Source organism: Oncorhynchus nerka, linkage group LG22, assembly GCF_034236695.1.
Source record: "Oncorhynchus nerka isolate Pitt River linkage group LG22, Oner_Uvic_2.0, whole genome shotgun sequence".
NCBI classification, from domain to species: domain Eukaryota; kingdom Metazoa; phylum Chordata; class Actinopteri; order Salmoniformes; family Salmonidae; genus Oncorhynchus; species Oncorhynchus nerka.
In genome coordinates, this window is record NC_088417.1 from 46648621 (window position 1) to 46669841 (window position 21221).

Sequence of the window (21221 nt, forward strand, 5' to 3'; positions counted from 1 at the left end):
TCCTCTATGACCAAAACGAATATCTCCAATCGATTATTACATGTTTATCACATAGCCTATCAATGAAGACACTCAATACATATAATAAATAACACATTCATACATGAATAGGTTACATTCTTCCCAAAATTGAATAGGTTACATTCCTCCCATCGTTCCCTCACCCGATAGATTTGATGAGACGAGCCACACCGAAATCACCTTGAATCACTCACCCACTGTACCCTAAAAGTCCAGGATTCGCATCGAGACAATAGGACCGCCTGTGTTTACAGGCAAATATTATGCTGCTATTGCCTGCACTCCACGACTGAACACAGACAGTGCTGGAAAAGCAGAGCTGTGCTGTGCATCTGCAAAAAACCGCCTGATGAAATCAAGCGTATATTTTTGTAGTCATCTGTGTATTTCAAATTAAACTACAAACCAGAAGACATTTTAATCATGATGGGACATGTAATAACTCACAATTGATGTAGTCGGTTTGTTGCCCTTATCAACGCATATTACACACTGATATCATGTGTTTGCTTTATTACGTTTACAACAGACTATGATGACATCTAGACTACTCGTCCTTCATGCACAAATCATAACTCCTCAATGCAATACTAACACTGAATTGTATTTACCAGACTACGGTATCTCTGACCCATGCTGTGCATCTGCAAAAACCGCCCGATTAAACCAAGGGTATTATTCGTCTTTTCTGAAATGGAACAGGGTTTATGTGTTGAGTTATGCATACTTAATATAGTGTATGAATGAGTTATGGAAGACGTCATAGACTATATGCATCGGTATTCAGTAAGGTTTCTGTCGCCCTCGTCTCTCATTCTCACTCTCTCCCTGTCCGTCTGTCTTGTGCTCTACACAGACAGTGAGGTTGCCTAGCCCACGTGCATCGACCTTAATGCTGCAAGTGCATATTTCTACCCGTTACTCAAAAGGAAACGCCGAATAATTAATGTCATTCTAATGTATGTAATATATTCCCAGAAATGCTTCTTCACTGTCCAATGACATGAAAACGGGCACTGCGAGTTGGTTTGCTTGTGTGGCCACGCGCGTGCGCGTTCATTGCATGTGTGTTCGCACGTGTCCAGTTATCAAAATTACACACGAACACATTTAATGCAATTCTCATTGCAATTCTCTACTCATTTCGCCATGGACTGGAGATAAATGTTTGCATTTTTAAAGCACATTTCCTGCAATTCTACACATTTACCAATACTGGAGGTCGGGGTCCCTGGGCACATAACCTAAAAAATGTTAGCTGATGTGGCTAAAAGAGTGACTGTCAGTGACTGACATAACAAGTGAAAAACTGTGATCCACAACCAAATTACAAAATTGGTATTCTACTATACCTCCATCCCCCCCAAAAGGACAATATCTGAGAGTTGCCCTACTTTCCTTCAGTGCAAGTGAGGGAGAGGGTCTGTGGTGTCGTGTAGTGTGGAGATGTAGGGCTAAACATCAAAGAGATGGACGATAGTCATTTGTGTAACTGCCTTGTTTGATGTGCAGGTTATACGGATATAATCACTGCTTCTAAAGTAATGTTTTGAATCAAAAAGTACATTAGACTTTCTGGCATTTTATGGGTCACCATTTACATTGACTTTTATTTTCTGTTTTCATATTCCATGTCGATGAGCATACAGTTGCCCAGTGAAATGTGTCATCTTTCTTTGCGGTTTTTGTTCCATTATCTACAGTGCTTTCAAAAAGTATTCCTACCGCTTGGCTTTTGTTGTGTTACAGCCTGCATTTAAAATGGATTAATTTGAGATTATTAGTTTATCATTGGCCTACACAAAACACCTTATAATGTCAAAGTGGAATTATGTTTTTCCAAATGTTCACAAATTCATTACAAATGAAAAGCTGAAATGTCTTGAGTTAGTAAAAAATGTGCTTAAAAAATCACAAAATAAGTTGCATGGAGTCACTCTGTGTGCAATTACATTTTTATTTTTTGAATGACTACCTAATTTCTGTACCCCACACATATAATTATCTGTAAGGTCCCTCAGTCGAGCAGTGAATTTCAAACACAGATTCAACCACAAAGACCAGGGAGGTTTTCCAATGCCTCTCAAAGAAGGGCTCCTGTTGGTAGATGTGTAAAAACATTTTGGGGGAAGAAATTGAATGTTCTTTTCAGCATGGTGAAGTTATTAATTGCACGTTGGATGGTGTATCAATACACCCAGTCACTACACTTCCTAACTCAGTTGCTGGAGAGGAAGGAAACCGCTTAGGGATTTCACCATAAGGTCAATGGTGACTTTAAAACAGTTACAGAGTTTAATTAATGTCGGTGATAGTAGAAAACTGAGGATGGATCAACAGCATTGTGGTTACTCCACAAAACTAAACGCAATGATAGAGTGAAAAGAAGGAAGCTTGTACATAATTAAAAAATACAAAGTGCTATGTTTGGGGGAAAATCCAATACAACACATTACTGAGTACCACTCTCCATAGTTTCAAGCATAGTGGTTGCTGCATCATGTTATGGATATGCTTATTATTGTTAAGGACTGGAGTTTTTTAAGATAAAAAAGAAATGGAATGGAGCTAAGAACAGAAAAATCCTAGAGGAAAACCTGGTTCAGTCTGCTTCCCCCAGAAACAGGGAGATGAATTCACCTTTCAGCAGGACAATAACCCAAAACACAAGGTCAAATCTACACTGGAGTTGCTTACTTAGCCTATAAGACAGTGAATGTTCCTAAACTACAATTGTGACTTAAATCTGCTAGAAAATCTATGGCAAGACGTGTAAATGGTTGTCTAGCAATGATCAACAAACATTTTGGCAGAGCTTTAATAATTTTGAAAAGAATAATGGGTAAATATTGTACAATCCAGGTGTGCAAAGCTCTTACAGACTTACCCAGAAAGACACACAGCTGTAATTGCTGCCAAAAACATGTATTAATGAATACTTATGTAAGTTAGATATTTCTGTTTTTCATTTAACAAATTTGCTAACCCTTCCCCTAACCCTAACTTTAACCCTTTTAGCTAACCCTTCCCCTAACCCTAACTTTAACCCTTTTAGCTAACCCTTCCCCTAACCCTAACTTTAAACCCTTTTAGCTAACCCTTCCCCTAACCCTAACTTTAACCCTTTTAGCTAACCCTTCCCCTAACCCTAACCTTAACCCTTTTAGCTAACCCTTCCCCTAACCTTAACCCTTTTAGCGAACCCTTCCCCTAACCCTAACCTTAACCCTTTTAGCTAACCCTTCCCCTTCCCCTAACTTTAACCCTTTTAGCTAGCCCTTCCCCTTCCCCTAACTTTAACCCTTTTAGCTAGCCCTTCCCCTTCCCCTAACTTTAACCCTTTTAGCTAGCCCTTCCCTTAACCATAACATGAACCCTTTTAGATAATTCCTAAACTTAACCCTAATTTCTGAAAACATGTTTTAAATGTGTCATTATGAAGTGTTATGTGTAGAATGGTAGCACAACAACATGTGGAATAAGTCAAGGGGTATGAATACTTCCTGACTGTACTGTACATTCCCCACAATGATTGTATACAGCATAGTAACAAAACATCACCTTCACTATCAATCAATATCCATATATATGTGTGAGTGTGTGTGTGTGTGTGTGTGTGTGTGTGTGTGTGTGTGTGTGTGTGTGTGTGTGTGTGTGTGTGTGTGTGTGTGTGTGTGAGTGAGTACATGATGCACCTGTCTTTGTGTGTCTGTCTGTGTGTGTTTGTGTGTATGAGTGAGTGAGTGCATGATGCACCTGTCTTTGTGTGGGTGTGTGTGTGTGTGTCTGCGGCACAGCGATTGGTACCAAAATCTCACATTTGGACTCATCATACCAAAGGACAGATTTCCACCGGTCTAATGTCCATTGCTCATGTTTCTTGGCCCTAACAAGTCTCTTCATCCTATCGGTGTCCTTTAGTATTGGTTTCTTGGCAGCAGTTCTACCATGAAGGCCTGATTCATGCAGTCTCCTCTGAACAGTTGATGTTGAGATGTGTCTGTTATTTGAACTCTTGTGAAGCATTTATTTGGGCTGCAATTTCTGAGGCTGGTAACTCTAATGAACTTACCCTATACAACAGAGGTAACTCTGGGTCTTACTTTCCTGTGGCGGTCCTCATGAGAGATAGTTTCATCATTGCGCTTGAAGGTCTTTGCGACTACATTTGGAGAAACTTTTGAAATTCTGGAAATTTTTTCCACATTGACTGACCTTCATGTTTTAAATGAATGATGGACTGTCATTTCATTTTGCTTATTTGAGCTGTTCTTGACAAAATATGGACTTGGTCTTTTACTAAATAGGGCTATATTTGGTATACCCCCCTACCTTGTCACGACACAACTGATTGGCTCAAACGCATTAAGAAGGAAAGAAATTCACTATTTAACTTTTAACAAGGCACACCTGTTAAATTAAATGCATTCCAGGTGACTACCTCATGAAGCTGGTTGAGAGAATGCCAAGAGTGTGCAAAGCTGTCATCGAGGCAAAAGGTGATTACTTTGAAGAATCTCCAATATAAAATATATGTTGATTTGTTTAACACTTTCTTTGCATACCACATCATTCCATATCTGTAATTTCATAGAATAAAACTATTAGTATACTATGTAGAAAATAGTAAAAATAAAGAAACACCCTGGAATGAGTATGTGTCCAAACGTTTTACTGGTGCTGTAATACAAATTGTAATTTGTAACATACCATAGGAAATGGGTGATGAACATTCACAAATTAATACATACCATACAAAATGTATTAACGTGTCATACTAAATTGAGCTTCTCGGATTTACATACAGAATAATACCAAATGCTCGGAGTCCAGGTTGGCTGTGAAGGAAGGGGTTCCCCACAGCACAATTACTCTGGGCTTCAGCCAAAAGCTGACATTGCCTGTGACTCCACAGTGAGGCAGAAGGAAGTGTCAGTTGGGATATTTTTTTAAAATTTGAAATCATTCTAAGTCATTAGGGTCATAATGTTCCATCTCGGTGACTCAATGCCAAGTTTGCAGGCCGGGTTGCAGTGCAAAACAATGGTGCAAGCTACTCCAAAACACACTGCTGGCCTGAGTTATCGATCAATAATGCGTTACATATGCATTCATATGTTTCGTTAATCTGATTTATGTTTTGTCTTCTCTCTGCTGAATATACTGTATAAGGCTGCAGTGGATAATATATCACCATCCTCAAGATGCTATATTGGAACTTGTATATATGTAACTGTGAGTAATATGTTCAACATCAAATTGTGAAGGCTTCGAAATGGTATGAGATTAAAACCGCAACCGACCTGCGACGGAAGAGGGCTGATTGTACAGACTAACAGTAAAGCATTGCGTTATGTTGTGTGCCTAGGGAGTGCAGGCAGACGGCACAATGCACCCAGTCTGCAGTTTACATAACACTGATTATAACCAAGAGATTTACCAAAGCGCAACAGTTTGGCTCAGGAATTAAAACCTCCACTGGCCATCTGTTCCTCCTCTTGTTTGTTTTCTTTCAAACACTTTCTCTACAGAATAACTTTTATTTGAACAACAATGTTCGTTTCTAAACTCCAGATAATTAAAAGTAGCAGTTACCGTGCCTTCAGCAAGTATTCACACCCCTTGACTTTTTGCAAATTTTATTGTGCTACAAAATGGGATTTAAATGTATTTAATTGTCATTTCTTTTGTCAACGATTTACTCAAAATACTCTTGTATGTCAAAATGTAAGAAAAAAAATTATATATGAAAAATAAAACACTTTTATTTCTTTATTAGATAATTATTCAACCCCCTGAGTCAATACACATTAGAATCACCTTTGGCAGCGATTACAGCAGTGAAATATTTCTGGGTAAGTCTTTAAGTGTCACGCCTGCTCCTGCTCGCCCTCTCTGACGCTCGAGGGCGCCAGGCTGCCTTTCATTACGTAAACCTGTCACCATCATTGTGCGCATAAGCACTCATTGGACTGACCTGGACTCCTTCATGTTTTGATTGCCTTCCTTACATCTGTCTGTTTACTCTGTTTCCGTTTCCCCTGTCCAGATGCTGTCTGTATTCTGTTCCTGTCGGTGGTTATTAAATGTTCACTCCCTATACCTGTTTCTCGTCTCCAGCGTTGATCCTTACAGAATACTGACACCCCTATACGAAGCATCAGGGAGGTCCTTGTTTTTTGTTTTGTTGGGGATTTCGGGTACGGGTGCCGCCGTCGATGGAAACGGTGGTGCCTCAGCTGGCTCGAGAGGTTTCCTTTCCCCGGTTGGGTCAGCAGGCTCCCACCCCACGTTATGCCTCAGCCGGCCCATCAACCTCCCATGCCTCAGCCAGATCGCCAGACTCCCACACCTCAGCCGGATTGCCAGACTCCCACACCTTAGCCAGGTTGCCAGACTCCCACGCCTCTGCCAGCTCGTGGGGATTCTATGCCCCAGCTGGCTTGTCCAGTGCCCATTCCTCGGGCCGGCCTTATAAAGGGGGGTTACTGTCACACCTTCTGCCTTCTCCCGCTCTCCCTCTATGGCGCACGGGGGCGCGAGGCTGCATTTCATTACGCACACCTGTCACCATCATTACGTGCACTAGCGCTCATTGGACTCACCTGGACTCCACGTTTTGATTGACTTCCCTATATCTGTCTGTGTCCTCTGTTTCATCCCCATGTCAGCATTGTTGTCATTTCCGTTTCCCCTGTCCAGATGCTGTCCGTATTCTGTTCCTATCCATGGTTATTAAATGTCACTCCCTGTACCTGCTTCTCGTCTCCAGCATCAAGCCTTACACTAAGAGCTTTACACACCTGGATTGTACAATATTTGCACATTATTATTTTTAAATACTTCAAGCTCTGTCAAGTATGTTGTTGATCATTGCTAGATAGCAATTTTCAAGTCTTGCCATAGATGTTCAATTTAAATCAAAACTGTAACTCGTCCACTTAGGAACATTCACTGTCTTCTAGGTCAGCAACTCCAGTGTAGATTTGGCCTTGTGTTTTAGGCTATTGTCATGCTGAAAGGTGAATTTGTGTTTGTTGGATTGCAGACTGAACCAGGCTATCCTCAAGGATTTTGCCTGCGCTTAACTCTATCCCGTTTCTTTATATCATAAAGAAACTCCTGAGTCTTTCCCAAAGACAAGCATACCCATAACATGATGCAGCCACCACCATGGTTGAAAATATGAAGAGTGGTCCTCAGTGATCTGTTACGTTGTATTTTCCCAAATCATAAAACTTTGTATTCAGGACATACTGTAAAGTTAATTTATTCGCCACATTTTTTTCAGTTTTAAAATAGTTTCTTATTGCAAACAGGATGCATGTTTTGTACAAGCTTTTTTATTTTCACTCAATTAGGTTAGTTTTATTTTACCAGGCAAATCACTCAAGAACAAATACTTATTTACAATGACGGCCTAACCCAGGACCAATTTTACACCGCCCAATAACAGTCGGATGTGATACAGCCTGGATTTGAACTAGGGGCTGTAGTGATGCCTCTTGCACTGAAATGCAGTGCCTTAGACCACTGTGCCACTCGGGAGCCCACTTGTGAGTATTGTGGAGTAACTACAATGTTGTTTATCCATCCTGTTTTCTCCTATCACAGCCATTCAACTCTGTAACTGTTATAAAGTCACCATTGATCTCATGGTGAAATCCCTGAGCAGTTTCCTTCCTCTACAGCAACTGAGTTAGGTAGAGTGTATTTGAATTGACTGGGTGTATTGATACACCATCCAAATTCAATGTCAGCTTTTTTTCTATCTATCAATGGGTTCCCTTTTCACGAGGCATTGGAAAACCTTCCTGGTCTTTGTGGTTGAATCTGTGTTCGAAATTCACTGCGACTGAGGGACCTTACAGATGATTATACTGTATGTGAGGGGTACAGAGATGAGGTAGTCATTCAAAATGCATGTTAAACACAAATTGAGTCCCACAAAGTGAGTCCACACAAAGTGTGTCCATGTAACTTATTATGTGACTTGTTAAAACCTCTCAAGGATCTCCCCCTTTTTTAAATTTTCACCCCAAATAATATACTGCCTGTAGCTCAGGACCGGAAGCAATAATATGCATATTCTTGGTACCATTTGAAAGGAACCACTTTGAACTTTGTGGAAATGTGAAAATAATGTAGGAGAATATAACATATTGGATCTGGTAAAAGAAAAAACAGCCATGAAAAAGACTGCAAGAGAAAGGCCATAATGCAAGAGAAAGGCCATAATGTATTATGCAAGAGAAAGGTCATAATGTATTATTGCAGACCAGGTATAATTTAGATTTTTGGCCACTAGAAGGCAGCAGTATATGTGCAAAGATTTAGACTGATCCAATGAACCATTGTATTTCTGTTCAAACTTTTGTATCAAGACTGCCCAAATATGCCTAATTGGTTTATTAATAACTTTTTAAGTTCATAACTGTGCACTCCCCTCAAACAATAGCATGGTATCATTTCACTGTAAAACTACTGTAAATTGGACAGTGCAGTTAGATTAACAAGAATTTAAACTTTCTGCCAATATCAGATATGTATATGCCCTGGGAAATGTTCTTGTTACTTACGACCTCATGCTAATCGTATTAGCCTACGTTAGAGATCCTTAAGAGGTTATTAACATATTATCTTTTTACTCCTGAACCTATTTCGGCTTGCAATAACAAAGGGTTTGAATTCTTATTAACTCAAGACATTTCAGCTTTACATTTTAAATTCATTTCTACAAGTTTCGAAAAACATAACTCCAGTTTGACATTATGGGGTATTGATTGTAGACCAGTGCCAAAACATCTCAATTTAATACATTTTAAACTCAGGCTGTAACACAACAAAATGTGGAGAAAGTCAAGGGGTGTGAATGCCTTCTGAAGGCACTGTATATATTTATATTTCGGACTGACATTGCTCGTTCCGATATTTCTTAATTCCTTTCTTTTTATTTTGGGGATTTGTGTGTCTTTTTTTGTATTGTTTTTGTTGTTGTAAAAAATGAAGGACAACCCAGGAGAGTGAGTCTATCCCTCCTAGAGTTTCCATAATGTGCCTGTTTTGAACCCACTGTAATTCAAAGTGTATGTGCTTCGCATTCTGCATATGGTTAGTTTGATAGTCCTGTAAATATTTACTGCATAGTTGTTGACCTTTCTCTCTGTGACGAAGGCCGATCATTTATTGCTATGGATACTGTACATATTTCGGTTACTTGGACATCCCACGAGCCCAATAAACTCCAAAGACACTTTGCTTGTAAGTATTAGCTTCCTCTCTCTCTCTCTCTCTCTCTCTCTCTCTCTCTCTCTCTCTCTCTCTCTCTCTCTCATATATTCAATAGGAAGTATTTACAGGTTAGAATACGGATATTAAAGGCTCGTAAATTCCACTTCCCCTCCTCAGGCTGAAGAAATACAGAAATTGTCGGGCTGTACCATTAACTATGACGTCTTTATGGAGTGACAGTAACCGTCGAACCAATCCCAAAAATAAAGAGGAAGGAGGGTGTAGGAGAAGGTGGAAGAGAGTGAAAGAGGTACATCTCTGATTGTTAGCACTGCAATTAAACACTGAAAAGGTGACATTATCAACAGATCAACACTGTCAGACAAGACTGTCTCTATTTCTGGAAGAAGTGCAGGAGTGTGTGTGTGTGCTGAACACACGGTAACACACAGTTACTATGCCCCCGCTCACATGTCCCAGTCTCTCATTAGATCCAATCATATGACTGTTGAGCCGAGAGCTCCCGTTCTGGCTGATCTGCCACCAATACCTATCCGTCTCATATCTCATCAATCCCATGGGCCTGACACACACCCACACAGGGACTACTTCATGACTACTTCACACCCACACAGGGACTACTTCATGACAACTTCACACCCACACAGGGACTACTTCATTTGGGCACAGAAAGGTTTTTCACGCTCAACAGTTTCCTGTGTGTCACAAGAATGGTCCACCACCTAAAAGACATCCATGCAACGGCAGGCCAGTGGTCAAAAATGGGTCATTATAAGAGGACAGGAATTGTGCAGAGCAACAGACAGGCTTCATTTGGTCAACTGACAGTCCAGTACAACATTGGTGCCCAAAGACCCATAAAAGAATGCACAACTCGTCCTACCTTGACACAAATGGGGTATGGCAACCGACGACCTTACAGAGTTCCACTTTTTTTCTGCAAAAAAACAAGAAACCGCTGTTTCAGCAGGCTAAGGAACGAAAACACTGGACATGGGAGAATTGGAAAAACATTGCCTGGTCTGATGAATCACATTTTTAAAGTGTTTTACGCTAATATGAGGACTAGGGTAGGGAGAAAACCATGAGCACCATACATGCATCCATCATGCCGTGCGTCAACATTGCAAGATTGTGGCGGTGGTATGATGGTGTGGGGTGTGGTTTCATGGCACACATTGGGCCCCTTGATAAAAGTGAAGCAACGTTTGAATGCCACAGGATATCTGAACATCATTGCCAATCAGGTGCATCCCTTCATGGCAGCAGTGTATGCATCTGCAAATGGATTTTCTCAGCAGGATAATGCCCCATGCCATAATGCTAGGATTGCCCAGAAATGCTTCCACGAACATGACAGCTTGCTGCAGTGGCCTGACCAGTCACCAGATCTCAAACCAAATAAGCATCTATGGGATGAGATGGAACAAGCTATTCAGGGTAGAGATACACTACCAGCCAACTGTGGGAAGCATTGGAATCAACATGGACAGCATCCTTATACCCTGATGAATTTATTAAGATGCTCTGAGGGCAAAAGGGGGTGCCACTCAATATTAGGAAGGTGTTCGTAATGTTTTGTACCAACAGTGTATTCCCGTCAGTGAATATGATTGCTTTTCTGAGATGAAATACTGTGTGGTTTCAAAACTAGTTTGAGTTTCTCTTTACTCTTTCATTTTTAGCTCTGTCCTTTTGAAACTATTTTGGAAATGGCTCTCTCCAAATAGACCCTCCAACTGACACCTATATCACACACACGCGCACACCTGCACACACATGCACACACACACACAGTCATTTATTTTGTGCAATCAAGAGGGTACCTCTAGTGACCACAGGGTGTCTGAAGGGCTTGGGTTGCGGTGTGTGGAGGGAGGGAGCTGTCCATGGTTCTGACATCTATCAACACTCTCAGGCCAGACTGCTACTCCTCTCTTCCTCTCCCTCCTCCTCCAGGTGAGATGGGCCAAGGCAGGTGGAGGTGCTGAAGCATACCTCTCCATTGCCTTTCTCCCTGGGGGAACCTCATTGGCAGTCCTCCCAGGGTCTGAGTAAGCCAACAGACACCCCCCCCGAGATCTGTGTCGGCAATAGAAGCAGCAAGACGATTTAGAGTCTAAGTCCTCTGCCACGCTTTAAGACAAAAGAACAGGCTGTTCTAATGTTGAGGATAATGGCACCACAACAGGTGGCTGTGGTTTGGGTCTTGTTGTGTTTCGAGCAGGTGCCAGGAATATTCTGAGTCACAGACTGTTTTAACTTGAGTGAACTGGTGCATTTAAACGTTTCTTTAATCTTCTTATGATACATAAACATCTGGATGTACTGAAACATGACTCTCTCGTTCTATCTCTCACGACTGCAGAGAGTTTACAATAGTAGGGTGTCGGTCAGCACTTCTTGTTGTTTTCATAAAGTAGAGCTTCCATAAAAAGTTCTCAGGAACAGCATGAGAGGGCCCGATCTATTTTAAACACTGTCATTTTCAGCCGCACAAATAGATTCAAACAGGTACAAATGAACTACCACAACGAGAGAGCCGAGGTGGGAGACTTTCAGCTCAGAAATTTCAGCTCATAAAACGTCTGGCACATTTTGGAGAGTGGTAATTTCAGAAAAAGTGTGCACTAAAAATACCACTTGCCAGCCAATCAGACACGGACCCTTCAAATTGGATGGGTGTCTGGTCAGGTCCACACCGCGCTTGCATCAATCATCATCACCCAACTGACTATGGGGTGACCGGCGGGCGCTACCACCTGGCCATGAGCCACAGGGCCTCTCTGCATTCCCTGAGCCCTGCTACATGGTTCCCTCCCCAAGCCCCCACTCATTTACACAATCCCCCTCCACAGCTTGTTTAACATGATGAATGAATGGCAGCGAGCCAACATGGTGGAGAGAGAGAGAGGGACCTGTGTAATGGAGGGTGAGAGTTAGAGCAGATGTTAGGACATGCAGGAGAGGAATTGAGCTTGGTCTCCTGCCTCTCTGACAACAGGAGAGGGATTAAGCTTGGTCTCCTGCCTCTCTCACAACAGGAGAGGGATTGATCTTGGTCTCCTGCCTCTCTCACCGCAGGAGTGGAATTGAGCTTGGACTCCTGCCTCTCACCACAGGAGAGTGATAGAGCTTGGTTTCCTCCCTCTCTCCCTGCAGGAGAGGGATTGAGCTTGTTCTCGTGTCTCTCCCCCTGCAGGAAAGGGATTGAGCTTGATCTCATCTGTCTCTCAATGCAGGAGAGGGATTGAGCTTGGTCTTCTACCTCTCTCACTGCAGGAGAGGGATTGAGCTTGGTCTCTTGCCTCTCTCACTGCAGGAGAGGGATTGAGCTTGGTCTCCTGTCTCTCTCACTGCAGGAGAGGGATTGAGCTTGAGCTCCGCCTCTCTCACTGCGGGAGAGGGATTGAGCTTGGTCTCCTGTCTCTCTCACTGCAGGAGAGGGACTGAGCTTGATCTCCGCCTCTCTCACTGCAGGAGAGGGATTGAGCTTGGTCTCCTGCCTCTCTCACCGCAGGAGAGGGATTGAGCTTGGTCTCCTGCCTCTCTCACCGCAGGAGAGGGATTGCGCTTGGTCTCCTGCCTCTCTCACCGCAGGAGAGGGATTGCGCTTGGTCTCCTGCTGTCTCTCTCACCGCAGGAGAGGGATTGAGCTTGGTCTCCCCTCTCACCCTCTAATTATTTTCATAGTGCCCCCCCTCTCCTCTTTTTCTTGGCCTCTATTTACTAAATCCTCCCTCTTATTTATCTATCCTACTCTCCCTTTCTTACCCTCTCTCGTCTCTTTTCTCTCCCTCTCCCCCCTCTACCTCTGTCTTTTCTCTGTGCCTCCCTCATCCCCTGTTTCCCTCTTCGGCCCAGATTGTCTGCCTCATACACAGTGACATGCCCTCTAGTGTGCACTGTGCAATGCCTTCACTCAGGGTAGGAGCAGAGCACTGGGGAGTTCAGGACTGACAGCATGATAAGGTTGTATGTGCTAGCAGCTTGGAATCATACTGTATGCAACTATGTCACACACAGATGAGTAGACAAAATGTGCTGTTTTAATCAGAGCATTGATCTTCTGTATGTACCTTCTCTAATTTACGGAACTTTCACATACATAGTTCATCCTTTCTTCAGAATATCATGCGTGAAGTACTTGTCTACCCACTAGTATAATGTGTGTGTAACACAATGATATATTGTGCTCTGAATCTCCAGAATGATATATTCAGCTAACCTCCATGCCATAATGTATCAGTATTCCATGTGTTAAGTGTGAGCTTACAGAAAAAATAACTGCTTTTCTATCTGTAGGACAGGACAGCATTTTCTGCTGTTTACTGGGATCCATCAGTGGGTGGTTCAAAAAGTAATTCTGTGCATATGGCCCTGATCAAATGTCACAGTTCATAGGTCCTCTGTGCTACCAGTCATAGACAACCTTAGTGACAATTGCAGACAAATGTTTTCTACCATCTACTGTACAAACAGACAACACCGACAAAGGGTCCGGAGGCCCTGAAGGGGACCAGGCAGTAAATGATTTCAACCAACAAAACGTATCTTGACTATGAGCAATAAATGTCAGTTTTTGGAGCATCATTTGCTTCAACGATCATACTTGAGTAAGCATCTGGCCCTCTACATTTGCATTAGTCAATAGTTAGATTTCCTTCCAATTAGAGATGTGTTTCCGTCAAATTGATAAAAGGCTGCCCGTGATGACTTAGTGCACATGAAAATGACTTTTTGCAGTTAAAAAAATACAAGTTAAATGGGTTTCTTTCCCATTTTCACCAAAAATTGTTGCGTTATTTAGCAAATGTGCTCACTCTGGTCTTGGCACGTGTGCTCTAGCCAACAGCTCGCAGATACAGTGAGGGTGCCCTCACCACGCTGCACCTTGGTCCTCTTCATTCAACGGCCGTGACCGGAGCACCACATTAGAATATATTTTTGCCATCGCGGGCCAGAATCTTATTACAGGATTATACATCATGTATATGACTGTTTAGACAAATATATCTACTATAAATCACATCCAGATAATCTATTTATTTTACTTTTTTAACACACACAGAGAAAAAAACACATCCATGTTCTCCTTTTGGTCGGTATTTTCATTATTAAACATGCAATGAACGACACAGAGGGAAAAGTACGCTGTGCATTCAGCACCATGGACAGAACTCTTGTTAATGGGTATGCACAAAAACACAAGAAAGAGAGAGAGAGCTCAACATTACATTTAAACTACTCAATCAGTGTGAGGAGTGAAGTCTCTGATGGGCATTGACTAGAGCAGGACGTCAGGCATAGTTTCTGACGTTGCTATGGGCAGGATTGCTGAGAGGTGAGAGTCAGTAAGAGTTGATCTGTGCCTTGACTTGCTATATTTCATCACTGAAAATGTCTGTTCACTTTACATATGTTGACCCAAACAGTACAAACCTCTTCTGAGCATGACTCCTAATCTTTGAAAAATGGTGTTCATCGAGAGATGTATAGAATATTTTCAAGTGACATTGTTCTGAATAGTTCTCTAATCACTGCATCAAACTGAAGATCGATAAGCTCAAGTTGCAGGTCAGTGGGAGCGTTATCCACATTGAAGAGGAAAGGAGAGGAAACCAACAGCATGTCATTTTCCAACACTTTGAAATCCTCAAAAGAACGAGAACTCACCGTTCAAAGCACGCAGCAGCGATGTATACTTCTCCCGCTGGTCATCTGATAGGCAACAGACTAGTAGTGTCGGAAGGTGGACGAGATTGTTGGCTTCTACTTGGAGTGTCAGGAGGAGTCATTTTCCCTTGTAGGCTTTGACAAGGCTGTACATCTGATGTGCAAAAAGACCCTTCCCTTGTAGTTTGGAATTCAGGTCATTCATGAGAGCCATGATGTCCAAGGTGAAGGCAAAATCAGCCAACCATTCTTTATCTTGCAGAAATCCACATATTTTCCTTTCATTTGCAAAAACTCCGCAGTCTCCGACTTCAGGTCCCACACCCTTTATTAAAGCAACTTCCCCAAACTCAGCAATCTCCTGTTTGTGTGGTAGAGGAGATCTGCGTGACCCGACTCTGTCTGTTGTTTACAGATTTTGCTCTTATGACGTTTACCACTTTAGTGACTGCATCCACAACAAATCAAATCGAATCACATTTTATTGCTCACATTCACATGGTTAGCAGATGTTAATTTGAGTGTAGCGAAATACTTGTGCTTTTCGTTCCGACCGTGCAGTAATATCTAACAAGCAATCCAACAATTTCACAACAACTACCTAGTACACACAAGTGTAAAGGAATGAATAAGAATATGTACATATAAATACATGGATGAGCGATGCCCAAATGGCATAGGCTAGATGCCGTAGATGGTATAGAGTGCAGTATATACATTTGAGAGGAGCAATGTAAGGAACGTAAACATTATATAAAGTGGCATTGTTTAAAGTGACTAGTGATACATTTATTACATCCTGTGACATTGGGTGCTGTAGGTGTCCTGGAGGGCAGGTAGTTTGCCCCCGGTGATGCGTTGTGCAGACCTCACTACCCTATGGAGAGCCTTACGGTTGTGGGCAGAACAGTTGCTGTGCCAGGTGGTGATATCAAATGTATTTATATGGCCCTTCGTACATCAGCTGATATCTCAAAGTGCTGTACAGAAACCCAGCCAGCCTAAAACCCCAAACAGCAAGCAATGCAGGTGTAGAAGCAAAAAAAAAAAAAACTCCCTATAAAGGCCAAAACCTAGGAAGAAACCTAGAGAGGAACCAGGCTATGTGGGGTGGCCAGTCCTCTTCTGGCTGTGCCGGGTGGAGATTATAACAGAACATGGCCAAGATGTTCAAATGTTCATAAATGACCAGCATGGTCGAATAATAATAAGGCAGAACAGTTGAAACTGGAGCAGCAGCACGGCCAGGTGGACTGGGGACAGCAAGGAGTCATCATGTCAGGTAATCCTGGGGCATGGTCCTAGGGCTCAGGTCCTCCGAGAGAGTGTTTTTGGTGACAAGCCAAATTTCTTCAGCCTCCTGAGGTTGAAGAGGCACTTCTGTTTCTTCTTCACCAAGCTGTCTGTGTGGGTGGACCATTTCAGTTTGTCCGTGATGTGTATGCCGAGGAACTTAAAAGTTTTAACCTTCTCCACTACTGTCCCATTGATGTGGATAGGGGGGTGCTCCCTCTGCTGTTTCCTGCTGTCCACGATCATCTCCTTGGTTTTGTTGACGTTGAGTGTGAGGTTATTTTCCTGACACCACTCTCCGAGGGCCTTCACCTCCTCCCTGTAGACCATCTCTTCGTTGTTGGTAATCAAGCCTACCACTGTAGTGTCGTCTGCAAACTTGATGATTGAGTTGGAGTCGAGCATGGTCATGCAGTCGTGGGTGAACAGGGAGTACAGGAGAGGGCTGAGAACGCACCCTTCTGGGGCCCCAGTGTTGAGGATCAGTGGGGTGGACATGTTGCTTCCTACCCTCACCACCTGGGGGCGGCCCATCAGAAAGTCCAGGACCCAGTTGCACAGGGCGGGGTCGAGACCCAGGGTACTATGGTGTTAAATGCTGAGCTGTAGTCGATGAACAGCATTCTTACATAGGTTTTCCTCTCGTCGAGATGGGTTAGGGCAGTGTGCAATGTGATTGCGATTGCATCGTCTGTGGACCTATTGGGGCGGTAAGCACATTGGAGTGGGTCTAGTGTGTCAGGTAGGATGGAGGTGATATGATCGTTGACTAGTCTCTCAAAACACTTCATGATGACGGAAGTGAGTGCTACAGGGCGATAGTCGTTTAGCTCAGTTACCTTAGCTTTCTTGGGAACAGGAACATCAGACTGCGATAGGGATTGATTGAATATGTCCATAAACACACCAGCCAGCTGGTCTGCGCATGCTCTGAGGACGCGGCTAGGGATGCCGTCTGGGCCGGCAGCCTTGCGAGGGTTAACACGTTTAAATGTGTTACTCACAATGGCTGCAGTGAAGGAGAGCCCGCAGGTTTTGGTAGCGTGCCGTGTCAGTGGCATTGTATTGTCCTCAAAGCGAGCAAAGAAGTTGTTTAGTTTGTCTGGGAGCAAGACGTCGGTGTCCGCGACGGGGCTGGTTTTACTTTCCGTAATCCATGATTGACTATAGACCCTGCCACATATTGAATATATTGTGTATGAGCCGTTGAATTGCGACTCTACTTTGTCTCTGTACTGACGCTTAGCTTGTTTGATTGCCTTGCGGAGGGAATAGCTACACTGTTTGTATTCGGTCATGTTTCCGGTCGCCTTGCCATGATTAAAAGCAGTGGTTCACGCTTTCAGTTTTGCATGAATGCTTCCATCAATCCACGGTTTCTGGTTGGGGAAGGTTTTAATAGTCACCGTTTATACATCATCACCGATGCACTTGCAAATAAACTTGCTCACCGAATCAGCGTATACATCAATGTTCTTGTCATGGCTCATTTTCTATAACACATTTACAGAGCACCTTCTGATGAATAATTCAATGCAGGAAAATACATTTCTGATCTGGGTTCAGCTCAACTACCTGATCTTGTATCCCTTTCAAAAGGCCAATGTTTTTTTTCCTGTCAAGTTTGGGCACCCATCAGTGGTCATACTGGATAACTTTTCAAAACTCAGTACCAGCTTTGCCACACACCTATTAACCTCCTCCAATAAATGTTTTCCTGTGGTTGTGCTCTTCATTGATTGCACTGAAGCAAGCTCCTCTGTAATTTTAAAGTCTGGGGTTATGCCTCGTAAGAATATCAACAACTGCGCTGTGTCACGTGCATCATTGCTCTCATCCAGGGCCAAGGAGAAATAGGTGAAATCCTTTACCCTGTCTTTCAACTGTTGTTCCATATTCTCTGCAATGTCCTTAACACTCCATGTCACTGTTCGTCTTGACAGGGAAAAACTTTCAAACAGCTTTTTCTTGTCGGGGCAAGGTATTCTATTAAACATTCTTTGAAGAATTCGCCCTCAGCGAATGGCTTAATATGTTTAGCAATTTTGTGAGACAGAACATAGCTAGCTCTCACAATTCCGTCATTTGCTGAATGCAGTTTTGTGAAAAGTCTTTGCTGCTTTTGCAACAGCGAAAGCAACTATTTTGGTGCACTTGCCCTCTGCTCATAAAACGTGCTCCTATATTTCTCTGCATGCTTCGTCTGGAAGTGTTGGGACAAGTTGGGACAGCTTTCTCTGATAGCTCAATAAAGAAATATTTCGACGCCACTCTTTCTTGAACATCCTACATCCATTGTCTACTTTCCTTTTCTTTTAAATCTTTGAAAAACTCATTTTTGCGCAACGTCTAGCTAGCTGTTATTTGTAACTGTGACGTGTTTCTCAGCCTGTCAGTCACCGTCTGTCATCATGTAGTTGTTATTTATAAGTGCCTTGAAAATAAATGTTTGACAAGCGGTGTGAAATCATTACAAAGGCGAGTATTCACTGGGCAAGTATTCACTGGGCGAGTATTCACTGGGCGAGTATTCACTGGGCTTTTAATTTGAGTAAACCAAAACCTTTTTCAAAACATTACTATCGCAAATTCTGTATGTGATCTGAGTATGATTCCGAGGGCCATATTGAATCAAGTCGTGGGCCGCATACGGCCCCTAGGCGGACCCTTGCCCGGCATTAGAGTAATTGTCATTCCTCTTCATTTGTTCTGTTGTATTGTCGTGACATGTTAAGGTTAAAATCGAATAGTTGTGTAGGTTCAATGAGGCTAACAGAGGTGTGTGAGTTTCTCAAAAACCTCTGCATATCCTAAAGTTGGAATACTTACCACTTTATTACTACAGTACCTTCAGAAAGTATTCATACCCCTTAACCTACTCCACATTTTGTTGTGTTACAGCCTGAACTCAAAATGGATTCAAAATAGTTTTTTTTATCACCCATCTAAACACACAAAACCCCATAATGTGAAACATGTTTTTATAAATGTTAGCAAATTTATTGAAAGTGACATTTAGAAACATCTCATTTACATAAGTATTCACACCCCTGAGTCACTACATGTTAGAATCCCCTTTGGCAGCGATTATAGCTGTCTTTCTGGGTAAGTCTCTAAGAGCTTTACACACCTGAATTATATAATATTTACACATTATTTTTTAAATTCTTCAAGCTCTGATAGCCATTTTCAAGTATTGCCATCGATTTTCAAGCTGATTTAGGTCAAAACTGTAACTGGGGCACTAGTTCAATGTTGTCTTGGTGAGCAACTCCAGTGATGATATGGCCTTATGTTTCAGGTTATTTTCCTGTTGAAAAGTGAATTTGTCTCCCGGTGTCTGTTGGAAAGCAGACTGAACCACGTTTTCCTCTTGGATTTTGCCTGTCCTTAGCTCTATTCCATTTATTTTTATCCCACCCCAAAAAACTCCCTAGTCCTTGCCGATGACAAGCATACTCATAACATGATGAAGCCACTACCATGCTTGTAAATGTGAAGAGTGGTACTCAGTGATATCTTCAAATCAAATGCTTACTTACAGGCTCTAACCAATAGTGCAAAAAAGGTGTTAGGTGAGCAATAGGTAGGTAAAGAAATAAAAACAACAGTAAAAAGACGGGCTATATACAGTAGCGAGGCTATAAAATAAAAGTGTTGGGTATTGCCCCAAACATAACACTTTGTATTCGGGACATAAAGCTAATTTGCAGTTTTACTTTAGTGCCTTATTGCAAACAGGATGCATGTTTTGGAATATTTTTATTCTGTACAGGCTTCTTTCTTTTCACTCTGTCATTTAGGTTAGTATTGTGGAATAACTACAATGTTGTTGATCGACCCTCAGGTTTCTCCTATCACAGCTGTTAAACTCTCTTAACTCTTTTAAATTCAACAATGGCCTCATGGTAAAATCCCTGAGCGGTTTCTTTCCTCTCCAGCAACTGAGTTAGGAAGGACACCTGTATCATTGTAGTGACTGGGTGTATTGATACGCCATCCAAAGTGTAATCACTAACTTCACAATGCTCAAAGGGATATTCAATACCTGCTTTTTTTGGTGAAAGAATTCAAGCAGTGTGAATACCTTCTGAAGTCACTGTATATGTAATCAGCAATGTTAATATTATAAATATTATATTACAATATGTAATATGCATAAATATCGAAGCATTTTTTTTATATGCACTGCACAATCTTAACTGAGGGGATTGAATGTATTTTATTCAACAAGGGAAAAGGGCTTGCAGGGCTGGATTCCGTTTCAGTTTACTTCCATTCAGCCTTCTCCACACAACGGTCAATCTATGCATGCGCTCCACTGACCTTCCTCGGACATCCTAACAGTGTGACAGGGAAGACTTTATATAAGCACTCCATTATCGTCACTGGGCTGCACAAAGCAATCAGGTGCTGTTGCAGCGAGAAATTGCCCATAAAAACGTTCAGACGCCAAACACTTTAGCCACGCACCCAACTCGTGCCTTAAACCCAAGGGGACGCTCCTGCACTTCTCATTAGTATAGGCTCTGTCCACGCTGTTCAAACTGTCATCAATCTTCCACTTAGGATATGTAAAAGGAAAGCAACACAAAATCTGGATCTGTGTGCAGCATCTATCTACCCTCCCAGTGACCACATTCATTATGTCATGTTTATTGTAATCTACTACTACAATCTACCATCTGTCATGTTCCATACTGTTTGGACCTACAGCATTAACTTGATTCTACCCTCCTCCGTCAGTTATTGTTACGTTTGAGTGATTACGCATAGAATGCAGCCATTCAGTCATAATCTGTGCCTTGTGGGCCAGTAAACTGCTTGCTTGTGGATATTGCACAAGTGTTTGACTTTTGTATTACCCCCAATAACCTCCCAGGCCATCTTTTTGGTGTTATGGTGTCAGAGGAGAGATGAGAAAGATGCGTAAAGGTTTGAGGCTGGATCAAAACAAAAGGTGCAGCACTAGACCGTTT

The 21221-nt window shown here is 42.3% G+C and overlaps 1 protein-coding gene across 2 annotated transcripts in view; it reads right to left on the reverse strand.

The window, feature by feature from the left end:
* Positions 1–326, reverse strand: part of LOC115105261 (gamma-aminobutyric acid receptor subunit alpha-1-like) — a 35756-nt gene extending 35430 nt beyond the window's left edge. The window contains exon 1 of one of the 2 annotated variants that reach the window (XM_029627062.2): positions 216–326. The gene's annotated coding sequence lies outside the window, so the exon portion shown is untranslated. Of the gene's footprint in view, positions 1–164 lie in introns of both variants that reach the window. The other variant, XM_029627060.2, reaches the window with a different exon arrangement.
* Positions 327–21221: the final 20895 nt, after the last annotated feature.